Source organism: Rhinoderma darwinii, chromosome 1 (genome assembly GCF_050947455.1).
Source record: "Rhinoderma darwinii isolate aRhiDar2 chromosome 1, aRhiDar2.hap1, whole genome shotgun sequence".
In the NCBI taxonomy this organism is placed as follows: Eukaryota; Metazoa; Chordata; class Amphibia; order Anura; family Rhinodermatidae; genus Rhinoderma; species Rhinoderma darwinii.
The window spans coordinates 51,779,563-51,796,920 of NC_134687.1; positions in this window are offsets into that span (position 1 = coordinate 51,779,563).

The window sequence follows — 17,358 nt, forward strand, 5'->3', positions numbered from 1 at the left end:
ATTCAGCCCCAACCACTTTTTTTGACACATTCGGGATATGTTGGAAAATATGGCACATATGCCATTTGGCCCAGAAGGCATATTTTTATTTGTGAAGTAGTGAAATAGATGCCCAAGGCCAGGATGAAGTACGCATAGTGCAAGACGACCATCATCTGTAAAAGGGTTTTTCTTCCATGCTGATGTCTTAAAGACAAAATTAATAAAAGACTATCGCAATTGTTGCAATACCTGGACTGTATACATATATAGGCAGAGAGTGCCAGTGAATCTTGCTATTTATATTGGTTTTTATACATTTTTCCTACTGTGTCCAGAAGTGGAGACTCAAAGAAATGGGCACAATGTGGCACATTTAAAATGGGTGTACCCATTTTATAAACCAAGACAATTACTTAAAGGGGTTGTCCACTACTGGACAACTGATAACCTATCCACCGGAAGAGTCATCAGTACATGATCTGTGGGGGTCCGAAGACAGAATCATTTGACTCTGGCCACAGAATAGCGGCCGAGCTGGAGTACTGCATCTTTGCTCCTATTCAAGTGAATAGGAGCAGAGCTACAGTTCGGCAGCACGGCTTCTATGCTATGTACGGAGCCAAGTGCTTCCGGCACCGTACATTGCATAATGGGCCATAACATCCGGTGCCCAGAGGCAGCCGGAGCGGCTTAACGGTGAGGGTATATGTGTTGGACCCGCACCGATGATATACTGATGACCTATCTGGTGGACAGGGCAACAGTTGTCCGGTAGTGGACAACCCCTTTAAGCTTCATAATGTTTTATAGCTTTTAACATCACCTACTTTTGTGGGCTTCTGATATTTAGAATACAACATATACCCATACATGTGTATTCTGTAACGTATGGCCTTAACCCCTAATGACTAAGCTAATTTTGGTCTTAAAGGGAACCTGTCCCTTTAAAAAAAAATCGAACTGGAGGGATTATGTTTTGTGGGCAATGATTCAGTAGAACTTGTAATTATTTATGTAAACGTTTGCTCATTCTGGAATTAGGAGTACAGTGGGCGATCCTACTCAATGACTAACAACTATCTGTGTATGCAGGCTTATAAAAGGAAGGTTGTCAATCACTGATTAGCACCACCCACTAGACTCCTGAGCTCTGATTGAGCAAATGTTTAGAACAATAAATTACAAGTTATACTGAATCTTTTCCCACAAAACTATATTTCAATCTGCTCAGCTCCTCCTGTTCTATAACATGATGGCCGCAGATAGGACTGTTTTTTTCGACGTGAGCAAGGGAATTTGTTTAGCTTTTTGCCTCCTAACATTCTGTCAGCAAAAACTGTTTTATTTTTAAGCGGAGTGGCTACTTGAGGCCTTGTTTTTTAGCTGGACAAGTCGTATATTTTTAAGGCATAATTTTCATGACTTACATAAGGCAGCATCTAATTTATATGGTATAAAGCATAAAAAAGCAATTCTACTGTTTTCTTTTTTTTTTTTCAGTGTTCTCCCTCAAACTTAATAGATGCTATAACACTTGTTGTTTGGGTCATTACGAGTACTGGGATGCCTTAGGCTTCGTTCACATCTACGTCACAGTCCAGTCCTGACGTTCCGTCGGAGCTTCCCATCAGAACTGGACCCTGACTAAAACAAACGGAAACCATGGGTTTCCGTTTCCATCATGATGGATTTCAATGGTGACGGATCCGGTGCCAATGGTTTCCGTTTGGCTCCGTTGTGCAAGGGTTCCATCGTTTTGATGGAATTAATACCGTAGTCGACTATGCTATTGATTCCGTCAAAACGACGGAACCCTTGCACAGCGAAGACAAACGGAAACCATTGGCACCGGATCTGTCACCATTGAAATCAATGTGTCTGTCAGGGATCCGATCCCGACGGAAAGCTCAGTCGGAACGGAGCCCTAGCGCAGATGTGAATAAAGACTTATTAGGATTCATTTCGGTGGTAAATATTATTGATTGAAGCAATTACCGTACAACGGAACGTGAAAAAAAATCTGAAAATTGATTCTAACAATAAGTCCTACAAAATTAAAAGGTATCAGTTTTGTTTTGGAAAAATAAACAAATAAATAAAAATTAATTAATTAAAAAATATTCAGGTAGAGAATAATAATTGTAATAATAATAATATAAATAGTAATAACAATATAATAAAAACATAATAATAATTTATCATAATAATAATAATAATATTAATGATGATAATAATCATCAATGTAATGAATTAGATTAAACAGGCCCCACCAAATTCCAGGGCTCTTTGTTGGATCAGCCCACGAAATTCCGGTCTCTACTGTGTGTTTGTGTCCACCAAATAAATAGAACGGACTATGTTAGCTGCCAGCCCTAGGGTATCATAAATGAATACATCCTGAATAAGTAACTATTCACTAAGGATATGGAAGCTTCTATGCCCATGACCCTCTGGTCCATGTGTTTTTGCCTGGATAAATGGTCAGTGGTACAGAACACCTAGCAAAATAAACCGTGTTCGGCTGTTAATGAGCAGACCGGCTAGAAAATAAAGTGTGATTTGACTTTAATGACTTCTTTTTATCATGGGACACATTTTTAATGAGTTATATGACAGGGCAAACTCAACACTCCCTACTGCTGCGGAGAAAACACATGAAAAATGAAAAAGAGATACAGCCCTGGATGGAAGCTAATGTGGAGTAAAAAAAATATTATATTACAACCTGCTGGAGTTTATTTCAATATAATACACAACAATTTCCTTTGGTCACGTCTGTAAATAATATTCTGTATAAATATCACATTCTGGTGACAAAACCTGATGATTATAATGAGATGAGCGGATCGTCTCCCCTTGTGTCAACCGCTGTCTGACTGTCATGTAGTTCTCTCTCTTTATATTACAAGGGGCTTGTCAGAATCTTACGTGTGTGTCCCAGCTGCTGCAGAACATCATAATACACACCAAATATGCTGCAGGGCGTCTTTATGAAAAGGATGAGGGTGAGTCATACTAATCAACCATAGTGGACAGGAAGCTCCCCTTGCTTTTAAAAAGAGGTTCTGCAGCAACTGAGGTTTGTATTATAAAGAATGATATGCCCCCTTACAAATAAAAAAGAATATTAGACCTGTGGCCTCATGCTTTTATATGGTCAAGGACCTCCTCGGTGACTTCTAATATTTCTTTCATTCATAGTAAGGGGTGCAATATCTCATATATAATAAATAAAAGGAATAGCCTATAAAATGATAACCATTTATCAACATGCACAACGTCTGGCATATGGATGTCAAAGAGGGGGTTCCTTTCTCGCATGTGCCCCCCTCTGTGAGCCAGAAGAATGGTCTGAAGAACCCAGCCCGTCCAAGCATTATATGGTCAGCCATTCATTTGAAGGACCAGATGTGGCCCCTCCTGGTAATAACATCTGATCATCGGAGGTTGGAGAAGATGGATCGGCGTCGATCCGATGATCGCTGGCCCGGCTACTATTTAAAAGGGGTTGTCTTCATGAAACAACCCCTATCAATAGTCAAAATGACTGACATTGCAGGCATTACATTGCAATACTTTGGATATAGTTAAGTAAATCTTATATTTCTATTTGTACATCAGGAAAGTCATATCACGAGTGATTATTCAATATATAATACTGACTCACACATAATACCACACTGAAAATGTTCGATTTTTTTACTTATTCCACTTTGTCAGCCACAGCTGAATTGTCAGACATGGAAGATAAAACATAGTAGACATATTGGTATGTATCTAATATTGCCACCTGGGACCATCAGGAAGCCAAGTTCAGATTGCCCAGTGATTGTGGCTATTAAAAGAAAGCCGTGTAGGCTGACTCATGTTAATCATCAGACCATTCTGAAAATAACTCGGAAGCACAAGCCAACCCATTAATACGTACAAGCAGCCCTTCTGGCAAATGTCAGCATTGTCAGGCTGCAAGTACTGGCAGGTTGTCAACCCTGTGTGATCTACCTGAAAGACACCTTGTGTATCCCGTGTCATATTCTTTTGACACTGAGTGTGCCAGTCACTTAACTCTCCGAATTTATGGCTACTGCTTTTTTCTTACCTCAGTGCCAGGTGCATTTCTATTAATTTTATTTTCATGTTACGTGAAGTAGGTTTAAACATGATGCATTTTAGTATCTGAAGAAGGGATCAAAGAAGGGACGAAATAAGTCATCAGAGATAATACATTTGCTGTCTGCTGTCATTTGGGTCTTCTGCTGATCCAAGCTGTTCCGGATTCATACCACATTTCTATGTAGTAGGCCCTCCTGCACCCCCTGTTCTTAAAGGGCAAAAAAAACCAAAACATTATATTTTGCCCAAAATTCTAAAATTTTCAATCTACTTACCGTTACTAGAATTCCTCCCCATTCCCTTACTGCTGCTGCCCTTTGGTACTCCCGCCACATCTGTTTAAACTCCTGCATGATAACCACCACGCGTGAGTGGGTCAGCCAATCAGGAAATGCAGCTGTGATGAGTCAACCTTAGTGACATCACTACAATGGGCCGTGGATGGTTATGGGCAAATTGTCATCATGTTATGTGGTGGAGAACCTAAAGAGTGGCAATGATTGAACAGTGAGGAGTTCAAAAAGTAAGTATATTGAGAAGTTTATTATGTTACCATTTTAAGCAGATGAATGTATTTTTTTTTTATCTCTGGGATAATCCTTCAAAGGAATCAGTTGTAGTTATTTATTAGGGAATTATTACGTTCAGGAGGCTGCGAGACAACCGGCCCTGCTGCAAATTGTGACAACGCTAGATCTCCACATGCTCGTGGAGACCAGCACAGTGACCATCCATGTTAGGGCTTACGCACATGGAGTAATAATGGTGCAGCAGAGAGTTTCACCATTGCTGTACTACCACCATGGTTTCCATGCATTCTCTGTGACAGCCATGCCGAAACCACATGTTTTTTTTCCATGGTTCTACTGCTGCACCATTACCGCTTTATGTGGACATGTCCTAACTGAAGTGTTGATGGTGCACATTGCGGATGCAGCAGTAAGATTTTTTTGCTTACCAGGTTTCGAGGACAGGATGATTATCTACGGGTATATTCACAGGAGGTGGTAAGTTTTGCCACGGTGCACCATTACCGCCGGATAGACACAATGTACAACAATGGCATTTGAATGGGATTTGATTGTACCAATAATTGTGACTGGATCAGAATCATTTTGTAGCAGGTAAGATGTGATGGATCTGATGATATCATAAGAAAAGAATTATGTGTAAACCCAAACTGACTGCTATATCTGTTTTTAGAATAATCTCAGCGTCATAATAGTAGACTGGCCGCTCAGCTGATGAGGTCTGGCCCACTTGTACTGTTACTTACTGTACAGAAGCCAACTGTCCTACACAACTGAGAGGCATCAAAACCCGTTTACCTTGAAAACCTTTTTGCCTTCAGTGATAAAACACTAACTGCAGAAAGACAGCTACTCAAGCAGCGATAAATCATATATTATGCTTTAGGTCAAAAAGTTTTTTTTTCTGCTTATATCTTGGTGTCTGTCACTGACACTGCGGTATTGTGATTTACTGCTTGAAGTGTTGTCTCCTCATGTCACTGTCACTCGACGCGTTCAGCTGCTGATTTGTTATGGTAAGTCAACTTGTCACTTAGACATGCAGAAGCAGTAAAACACAACAAATACTCTACCAATACTATTACTATGTAGATCAAAGGATACGCACAGTCCAAGGATTCTGCTCATGGATGGTTTTTGATTTTGAATGTGTTACATAACATACAAAAAAAACAAAATCAAAGCCTAGACTGACAGGATCGTCTCTTCTAGGAATCGTGAAAAATGATTTTACAATGTACTTTAAATTCCGTTATGTCATCTGCTACCAGCACATTAAATAAATGTATGCTCTCCGGCATCTAGATGGTACATTTTAGTAAATTCTGGCTAAATATTGTTTTGACCTTTGTTATGCTTTGTATTGGTTTTTTTTAAGCTCAAGATAAGTACAACACACATTTTACAGGAATTACAGTGAAAAATTTGCTGAATATACTGTGTGAATTTCCATCCAGAACATAAAAATGACCGTATATTATTAAAGCGATTGCCGGACTTTGGTAACGTTATTTGGCCTTTTTTTTTGTCACAGCAGCCATTATTGATTGGACATACTGACAAGGTAACAGTTGATGATCAGATTCCGAGAACCTAATTCAGAGAAGATAATCAATATGGCGGTACTTCCTGTTGTAATTTTTGCAAAAATGGCTGCTGTTACAAAACAAATGCCAAGATATCTATTGAGCACAGTGGTATTGACAATATTATTATTACTTTGCTGGTACTACTATTTTGCATAGGCCTTGACAAAGTGTGGGATCCCGCAAAACGGCCGTAGGCTAGTCTTTTTTACATCCTACTGACCATGATCGTTAAATAAAAGGACATTTTTTTGCAATGCCAGTGAGGTGAGTGCTGCGACATTTATTCTACTAACACAGATATCTATATTCTTTTGTGCTGTCCTGGTCGCAGAGCACCCTTTTGGAAAATATTACAGCTGAGTCCGTTTTCTGTGTGGAAATGCCATGGAGAAATACTCATGTGCATGTGCAGTGTCCTGTCCGGTAATCGAGCAGTGACAGCTATTTTCTCTCCACCAATGAATATTTTGCATATACTACCATCATACTTACTAGCACTTGAATACCAAATTGTGGAAAATGTTAAGCCCAACCCTGTTATATCCAGAAATGCCCCCAATAAATTTTTAAAACCATGTACTGTATTGAAGTGTGGGATATATCTACAAAGTGGCACCACGTGGCTATGAGCGCTGCAGTTTGAAACAATTTAGAGGCATCACAAAAACTTAGGCCTCATTCACACGGCAGGGTTTCCCGGCCGGGTGCCGGCCGTTCATAAATCGGCCGGCACCCGGCTGCATTAGGAATAATAGACCCCTAATGGGGCTATTCACACGACCGATTTTTTGACGGCCTGGAAAACCGGCCGTCAAAAAATAGGACATGCTCTATCTTCGGCCGGGTACCCGGCCGCCCGGCTCCCATAGAAGTCTATGGGGCCGGGTAATACACGGCCATCACCGGGATGTGTCCCGAGTGATGGCCGGGTTTTCCGGCTCTTGCGCTCTATCTCCTCCTCCTCACAGCGCAGAGTGCATGTGAGGAGGAGGAGTTGATGCCATTCTGACGAATGGCATCGCTGTACACTGTGTGGCAGGGCCGGGGAGTACAGCAGGTGGAAGGGAGCGCTGCGCTGGCTCCCTTCCCCTGCTTGTTTTAAAAGTGCCCTGGCCCGGCGACACCTTCGATGGCGCCGCTAGCAGCTGCTGCTGCTGCTACTACTGCAGCGATGCCACTATAGCAGAGCAGGGAGGTATCTCCCCGCTCTGCTATGTGCTAGCCGCACTTTAGCTCCTTGAAGGAGCGGAATCCCCGTGTTTTCGGGGATTCCGCTCCTGGACAGAGCGCTTGATGTCTCTGTCCATATCTGGGCAGTGACATCAGGGGAAACTCCTGAAGCGGAATCCCCGAACACATGGGGATTCCCCTTCAGGAGTTGCCGCTGATGTCACTGTCCAGATCTGCCCGGCCCGGCACGGATGCAAAACTTTATGCAAACCGGCCGGGCAGAATGGCCGATTTTACCGGCCGGCACTCGGGCTCAGGCGTGACCCGGTCGTGTGAATCCCGCCTTACAGGACACACCTGTATAGGGAAGAGGGTTTGTTTAGGGGGTCGAGTCTAGGGGATAAAGGGTAGGGCTTGGGTGGTGTTCTTACATCTAAAAAAAATTACTGTAGTATGTGCTTATATGCCTCTGTGATTGAGGCTCCTGAATGGCAGTAAACAATAATTGTGGGTCACAAAGGGTATTTCGCAGGTCACCCCAAGTCTATAATTTGAGAATGAGACATATTCCTATTTCTATTATTGGAATACATCTTCTGCTATGTAAAGTTTTTCCAATAATAACATAAGTAGGGAATCGCTATTTAACCAATACTCTAATATATTCCCACATGAGAACCCACACTATAAGTTTTTCCATGTTTGTCTGACTTTCTGTTTTGATATCATGACATTTCCTTCATTAGTGCAGATTCAGTCTAAGGTTATGTTCACACGCACTGTTTTCAGACGTCATTCGGGCGTTTTACGCCTCGAATTATGCCTAAAAAAAAAACGGCTCCATTACACCTACAAACATTTGCCCATTGCTTTCAATGGGTTTTACGGTGTTCTGTTCCCTCGAGGTGTTATTTTACGCGTCGTTGTCAAAATAAAGCGCGTAAAAAGACGCCCGCGAAAAAGAAGTGCATGTCACTTCTTGGGACGTTTTTGGAGCCGTTTTTTATTGACTCCATTGAAAAACAGCTCCAATAACGTCCGTAAAATACGCAGCGAAAAACACGAGTTGCTACAAAAACGTCTGAAAATCAGGAGCTGTTTTCGCCTGAAAACAGCTCCGTATTTTCAGACGTATTTTGCTAAGCAGTGTGAACATACCCTAAGAAAACCAAAACATTGAATCCTCCATCTCGGTCTGATCATGGTCATGAGGGGAATGTATCACAAGTTTTTTTTAAATTAAAAATATATATTGAGACATTCTCTTTCTTGACTAATCTGTTTTTATTTTCTGGTTGCATTTTCCTTCACTCTTTTCCTTGTACATGATTATGGTGGTAGCCATCTTTTTCGCGTTGCTGCGACCTCAACAGATTTTTTTTTAGAACAGGCATCTGCATAAAAGAGAACTAAGTCAGAAAATCAGCTGCTGACTCATGGGAGAGTGTTATGGGCATGATCGGTAACATGTGCTGAGGTCATTGTGTAGAAACGGTGAGGAGGGAGCGGTCCTCCTCATTATTGGGGCATCATGTATGATCTGCCTATAACCTTATAGAGTGTTACCTTTCATTGTAGTCCTGCCCTGATGTTAATGAGATGACTACTGAAAAGTGCTCTACAGTGATATAATGTGAGTGCTTAGTGGCCAGTGTGAGAACTGCAGGAGTTTTTTTTTGTTTTATTTTTTAATTTATTGACATAAAAAAGTGTTTATTTAAAAGCAATAAAAATAGGTGTTTATTTCAACATAAAAAAAAGGATTGAAACAAAGATAAATGATGAGCTGAGCTCTTAATTTGCGGCTGTTATCTGAACTCCCACAATACACTGCCCTCTAGTAACGGAGCCAGCAGAATTCTGCATTTAACTTTCTATCGAAATGAAGTATAAATCAGCAGATTATTAAAAAACATTAAAAGGACGTAAATCAAAATATCTGCGAAGGCATTCAAGTAGACATAAATGAAGGAATATTGTAAATATTCTGTACAAAAGTGCAGTTTCCCTTTAAATGCCACTATGACAGGTGATGTATGATCATATATGTGGATAAAGAATTGCATTTAACAAGTATGATTAATTCCTAAAATCCAAAGTATTATATATGAGTCCATTCTGATGATATCGTGTTGTTCTTTTCAAACTCATACATTCTAGTCAATAGAACCTGGAGATTGATAAAAAAAATATACCCTGACCTTGTTTGAACAAATTTTATGGATTATTTTATAGGCCATTTTGAATATTTGTAGAAAGGTTACTGATTTAATACACAACAATACATTCGTTTCTCTTCTACAATCTACCGAAAAAGGCCATACTTACAAATGGACACAGCCAGGCCAGAAATGCTGATAAAAGGGCGAGCAGGTGCTTTAAATAATAATAGCCACTCCCACTAGTCTTGAGGGGAGTGGTGTGTGGTGCATGGGATGTGTAGTAAGAAATAATAAATGAATAGTGTGTGTGCAAGTGTAATACTATAAGTGAAATATAGGGGGCAGTAATAAATGAAGTGCCTCAATAGAAATAAATGGATAATGGGGTGCAAGTGAGTGAAACATGGAGGGATAGTGTGTACGTCATGAGGCACAACGTGTATAGCCAGGTAGAAGCGTCACAAATAGGCTTCTACCTGGCTATACACGTTGTGCCTCATGACGTACACACTATCCCTCCATGTTTCACTCACTTGCACCCCATTATCCATTTATTTCTATTGAGGCACTTCATTTATTACTGCCCCCTATATTTCACTTATAGTATTACACTTGCACACACACTATTCATTTATTATTTCTTACTACACATCCCATGCACCACACACCACTCCCCTCAAGACTAGTGGGAGTGGCTATTATTATTTAAAGCACCTGCTCGCCCTTTCATCAGCATTTCTGGCCTGGCTGTGTCCATTTGTAAGTATGGCCTTTTTCGGTGTTTTTGTATATGTCCCTGTGTTTTTATCGGTTCTGTTTGTGCATCAGGAACGTTCTGTTCCAGTTTAGGAGTTAGGGACTCGCAAGTCTGGGGATCCTTGTCGTGGATTGCGAGCTTGCGTCCTTTTGGCCAAAATGATTACCAATACCCCAGGTATTTTTCATTATTATGTATATTCGCTTCTCTTGGACACAGCCGGGTCTTTGATGCTGGGAGAGCATGGTGTGTTGTTGTTTGGCATAGCAAGCAGGGTAGCCCGCTCTATGAATTATCAAGGCGTCACAAATAGGCTTCTACCTGGCTATACACGTTGTGCCTCATGACGTACACACTATCCCTCCATGTTTCACTCACTTGCACCCCATTATCCATTTATTTCTATTGAGGCACTTCATTTATTACTGCCCCCTATATTTCACTTATAGTATTACACTTGCACACACACTATTCATTTATTATTTCTTACTACACATCCCATGCACCACACACCACTCCCCTCAAGACTAGTGGGAGTGGCTATTATTATTTAAAGCACCTGCTCGCCCTTTCATCAGCATTTCTGGCCTGGCTGTGTCCATTTGTAAGTATGGCCTTTTTCGGTGTTTTTGTATATGTCCCTGTGTTTTTATCGGTTCTGTTTGTGCATCAGGAACGTTCTGTTCCAGTTTAGGAGTTAGGGACTCGCAAGTCTGGGGATCCTTGTCGTGGATTGCGAGCTTGCGTCCTTTTGGCCAAAATGATTACCAATACCCCAGGTATTTTTCATTATTATGTATATTCGCTTCTCTTGGACACAGCCGGGTCTTTGATGCTGGGAGAGCATGGTGTGTTGTTGTTTGGCATAGCAAGCAGGGTAGCCCGCTCTATGAATTATCAAGGCGTCACAAATAGGCTTCTACCTGGCTATACACGTTGTGCCTCATGACGTACACACTATCCCTCCATGTTTCACTCACTTGCACCCCATTATCCATTTATTTCTATTGAGGCACTTCATTTATTACTGCCCCCTATATTTCACTTATAGTATTACACTTGCACACACACTATTCATTTATTATTTCTTACTACACATCCCATGCACCACACACCACTCCCCTCAAGACTAGTGGGAGTGGCTATTATTATTTAAAGCACCTGCTCGCCCTTTCATCAGCATTTCTGGCCTGGCTGTGTCCATTTGTAAGTATGGCCTTTTTCGGTGTTTTTGTATATGTCCCTGTGTTTTTATCGGTTCTGTTTGTGCATCAGGAACGTTCTGTTCCAGTTTAGGAGTTAGGGACTCGCAAGTCTGGGGATCCTTGTCTTGGATTGCGAGCTTGCGTCCTTTTGGCCAAAATGATTACCAATACCCCAGGTATTTTTCATTATTATGTATATTCGCTTCTCTTGGACACAGCCGGGTCTTTGATGCTGGGAGAGCATGGTGTGTTGTTGTTTGGCATAGCAAGCAGGGTAGCCCGCTCTATGAATTATCAAGGCGTCACAAATAGGCTTCTACCTGGCTATACACGTTGTGCCTCATGACGTACACACTATCCCTCCATGTTTCACTCACTTGCACCCCATTATCCATTTATTTCTATTGAGGCACTTCATTTATTACTGCCCCCTATATTTCACTTATAGTATTACACTTGCACACACACTATTCATTTATTATTTCTTACTACACATCCCATGCACCACACACCACTCCCCTCAAGACTAGTGGGAGTGGCTATTATTATTTAAAGCACCTGCTCGCCCTTTCATCAGCATTTCTGGCCTGGCTGTGTCCATTTGTAAGTATGGCCTTTTTCGGTGTTTTTGTATATGTCCCTGTGTTTTTATCGGTTCTGTTTGTGCATCAGGAACGTTCTGTTCCAGTTTAGGAGTTAGGGACTCGCAAGTCTGGGGATCCTTGTCGTGGATTGCGAGCTTGCGTCCTTTTGGCCAAAATGATTACCAATACCCCAGGTATTTTTCATTATTATGTATATTCGCTTCTCTTGGACACAGCCGGGTCTTTGATGCTGGGAGAGCATGGTGTGTTGTTGTTTGGCATAGCAAGCAGGGTAGCCCGCTCTATGAATTATCAAGGCGTCACAAATAGGCTTCTACCTGGCTATACACGTTGTGCCTCATGACGTACACACTATCCCTCCATGTTTCACTCACTTGCACCCCATTATCCATTTATTTCTATTGAGGCACTTCATTTATTACTGCCCCCTATATTTCACTTATAGTATTACACTTGCACACACACTATTCATTTATTATTTCTTACTACACATCCCATGCACCACACACCACTCCCCTCAAGACTAGTGGGAGTGGCTATTATTATTTAAAGCACCTGCTCGCCCTTTCATCAGCATTTCTGGCCTGGCTGTGTCCATTTGTAAGTATGGCCTTTTTCGGTGTTTTTGTATATGTCCCTGTGTTTTTATCGGTTCTGTTCTTTTACAATCTAGTTAAAAAGTGTCTAACTTTCTCACGGCCACACAAGCCCGAGAAACATACCAATTCTGGAATGAAATGTTGTCCCAGGAACCAACCAAAACTGGTAAAAAAAGAGGGCTTGTCATACAACACGAGAAATTCTTCGAAGAAAGTTATTTTTTTTTTTCAATCTGCTCTGGAATACAGAAGGTCATACTTTAAACAGCACAACGTATTGAAATGCCATTTTCAAAGTAACATTGAACAAATGAACCGTACACCACACATAGGGGGTAATGCAATACACTTCAAAGTGGCCAGTGTCGAGGCAATCGTCTGAAAAGAAATAAAGCGAACATCAGACATTTCATTTGAATCAAGTAGACATGTTTCCCTCTGTTATAAGAACACTCACAGAGCGTCTCCTCTATGTGACACATTATCTATTAGGGAAGAGCATCAACAGTAATTTCCTAAAATGTAATCTAATTAATGGAGCTAGTATTAGAGTGATTGTAGTGATTGGAGATGAGTGAATCAATTCTGTATTGATTGAATTTGGCCTGAATTTTCCAAGAATTCCAATACTTTTGGGATTCCATGCGCATAAATCATGGTAAAATGGCTGTCGTTGGTGAACACCGGCCGCCATTTTACAGATTAGAAAAAGGATCACATAATCTTGACAGGATTCCTCATAATGCCTTGCAGGAACTCTTCCCAAAATGCACTGCGGTTATCTCTCGCTGTACCATATACAGTATGTTGCTGTCACTTTTACATGTGCTGATTTGGCGTTAAAGAGCTTGAAAGGGGTTGAATATAGTCCTGGAAGACACCAGAGAGTCAGACACAAGTTTTCAGTGCAATCGGGACATTTGATTTCTGAGAAAATTAATTTGGGGAAATTCGCTGATCTCTACCAGTGGTATAGAGTGTCCTCTACTGTTGGGGAAGAGCTAAAGGGAGTGCAGAGGTAGTTATTGCACCTGGACCCTGGTGCTTGTAGGGTCCCAGAGACCCCTCAGCCATATAAGAAGACACCAGTATTATAAATGGAACACGTTAGATGCCTGCTACAAATTTTGTACTGGGGCCCAGTAGCTTCAAGTTACGCCTCTGTCCACTATTGCTTACTTATAGGAAGTGTGGGAAATCTGAATCAATCTATCTGTCTTGCTTCAGTTGCACTATATATATACACACACACCACACACACACACACACACACACACACACACACACACACAGGATCTGCTGTTTATGCAATGTTGAGTACATTGAGTATAATCCATTCATTCACTGATGGGAGATCATGTATGAGTAACTCATATACATATTGATTAAATACCTGTGCTATCTAAGAGAAGCTGACCACGGTTTATCTGGTGACACTGCTATAACATTGCTTTCCACAGAACTAAATCCACAGATTTAAAAATTTAAATGTACTACAAATTTGTTCCGTTTTGAAAAAAAAACTAAAACTTGAGTCATAAAGTCACAATATCAGTAATAATATTATCTAGTGTAATTGCAACAATCTTCCTATCCCGTCTTCCAGTTTTCAGTGCATTGCAGTGTAACCTAAGACAGTTTCTGATGAGTGAATTCACATCATGCCATTGCTTCAATGGCACAAAGGTAGAAATGCAAAAATGTTATCCATATGGAAGACTGTGCTGTCTGTAAATTCACTTTTCTAAGACTACTGTCCCATGCTCATTTTTAATTTACACATAAACATATGAGTGTTTCTGAGACAAACCCAATTTCAACCTGGGTAACACAATATCCAGAGACAAAGAGAAAGAGAGAAGAATCATTAATGAAACATTTTCTCCTTGGTGCTGCGTTACTATTGCTGTGCATAAATAACATGGAAAGAAAGTTTAATGTAATGTCTCTTGTTCATGGTTACAATGAATATATAGAGGCACAGGAGTTACATATAGTCAGGCCGGCCATCAGGGCAATATGGCCGGTACTGCTGTCAGGATCCCTGCCCAAAAAATAAAAACAAGAGGCCCACTGCCACCCATTTTAGGCCTCATGAGCAGGGGCCCAGTGGTAGTTACTTTGAAAAAAGGAATCAGCCCTGCAATGTAGTGGGGCCCATTCCTATCCCCAAAGTAACTACTACTGGGGCCTTGCCAAGGCTAGAAAAAAGTGGCAGTGTGGAACGTCAGGAAAAGGGGCTTAACCCCTGCTTGACCTGCAGCGTGGAGAACAGGTGAAGGATTCCCAGGTGACTTCTCCTCCTTCCTCACCTCACAGGCGGCAATCACCAAGTGAGGGAGGATGCGAGGGCAGAAGATAGTCCATCCTCCAGGTTCTGAGGGGGAACGAAGGAGGCGGTGGAACCGAAAAATGGGGAGGGGACAGTGGAGAAAGCAACGGAGAGGAAGAGAGACAGAAAAAACTGAACAAGTCAGAGAAGAACAAAAGAAAAACAGAGGGAAGATATAAGAGATAGAGGGGCGCAGAAAGAAATGTGCCTGCAAATGACCTAGCAGGTTAACAGTGCAACAGTGACCCAGAGCAAGAAGAGTGGGTCAGATGAGAACTGGCAAAGTGGGCAGCCTAAGCCCTCACGCTCCTCTTGGCAATGAGCAGAGCCTAGCATGGAGTAAATACCCCTCCAAACTGCCCCCACAGCATAAACAGCCAGAGAGGCATAAGGGAACCTTTGATCCCAAGGTCAGCAGTTGGCTGGACTGCAGAAGCCATTCTCAGGCCACTCCACCTCCATAGAGCCATGTGCCAACAAGCCTAAATTGGATTAATAGTTGTCTAGAGGAGATTGTTGGGCTATGGAATACTTTGATATTATTTAAACCATTTCTTTCTAAAATGTAAAAGGAAATTATAATATCCCCTAACTTTTTAGGTCTGGTCTGGGGTTTGAATTAATTTTGGAGTTTTTTCTGTCATCTGAATTAATTTTGAGATCTATTTTGGAGTCTGAATTAATTTTAGTCTGGTGTCCAAGTTATTTAGGGGTCTGGTCTGACGGTCTGAATACATTTTTGGATGTGGTTTGGTGTCTACTCAGGTGACTGACATGTATGCCACATGTAAAGACAAAGTGGAGACTTTCTTCAGGCGTGATGTGCTGTGAGATATTATAGAGCCTGTAGGAGCCAGAAGCAACAGTCAGCACTGCATCTTGGTGGGTAACTGTGCTTCGTACAGGCAGCAGATTCAGTGCAATTATTTATTTTTATGTTTTCCCCTCTACACACCCACAGAGCCCGCACACCTACGGTCTCTGTCTTGGCCCCATACAGAGCCCTTGTCAGGTTACGTCCCCCCCTGTCTGCCCCTTGCATAGCCAAGATACATGCAAGTTGTGGTAACCATGTAATACTGTTATACAATGTGGTCTAAATGTGAGCCCATGTCTGATACACTATAAGGCCTCATGCACATGACCGTAAAAATTCTCCGTAATTGCGGACCGTAATACAGCCTGAGCGAGCTCACAGCTATTTGCAGACCAAAGGTGTAAAAAGCCGCAATTCCCAGCAGCACCCAATTCTTTCAAACATGACTATTTTCTTTTTATGAAGCTGTAGATTAGGTTTTCACTTTAGACCCCTGATTTTGCAGTGTGCGGGGCATTTTTAGGAAGCAATTGTGTGCGCTAGTTTTTCTTTGAAAGGATATTGTATAGATATCCTGGTCTCAAATTTGATCTTAATGCTGTTGTCCGGTTTTAGCAAATTAATGTAATTTTTTGTGTAATTAAAAGTTATACAATTTTCCAATATACTTTCTGTATTAATTCCTCAAGATATTGAAGATCTCCGCTTATTATTACTCAGTAGGAACATTCATTATTTACTTCCAGTGTATACAATTCTGTCCATGGTCATATGATGGACTCACAGGTGCACGGCTCATTACAGTTACAGTATGTGTATCAGAGCTGTGTCTTCTAACGATTCCAGCACCTGTGTGTCTATCACATGACCATGGACAGAATGTTAACCACTGGAAGTAAACAATGAATGTTCCTTATGAATAACAACAAGCAGAGATCTTGAAAACCATGAGGAATACTGTAATGACGGGGGGTAGGGAAACGGACAAGTGAGCCCTAGTCTACCCGCCACTCTGTCCCTGCCTACTTGCAACGACCCGCCCCAGGCGACGGGGCACAACTGGGCGGCGGTCCCTGCGCTCAGTAAGTGCACGACAAACACGACAAACATACAAGGGAATACAAGCAAGGGAAAGGGGCAGTTGCCCACGGCAACACCGCGAGCAATCAGAGCGGTGAACAAGCCGAGTCAAGCCAGGAGTGCGCGAGGTACCAAACGAAGAGCAGAAGAGCAGCCAGCAAGCCAGGGTCTGCATGGAGCAGGATCAAAATAGAAGGAGCTGTAGCTGGGCCAGGAAACCACACGAAAAGAATCACAAGCACCGAGGGACAGGAAGGGCAGGCTTAAATAGACCGAGGGCGGGAGCTAGCTGAGTCTGGCCAGGTTGCGATAGGCTCTCCCACTCCTAAGCCTGCCAGCCTGAGTGGTGGAAGCTGGAGTCAGTCTCAGGGATGTAGATTCAGGTGCTGACTGATTAATTATGGGAGTTAACCCCGA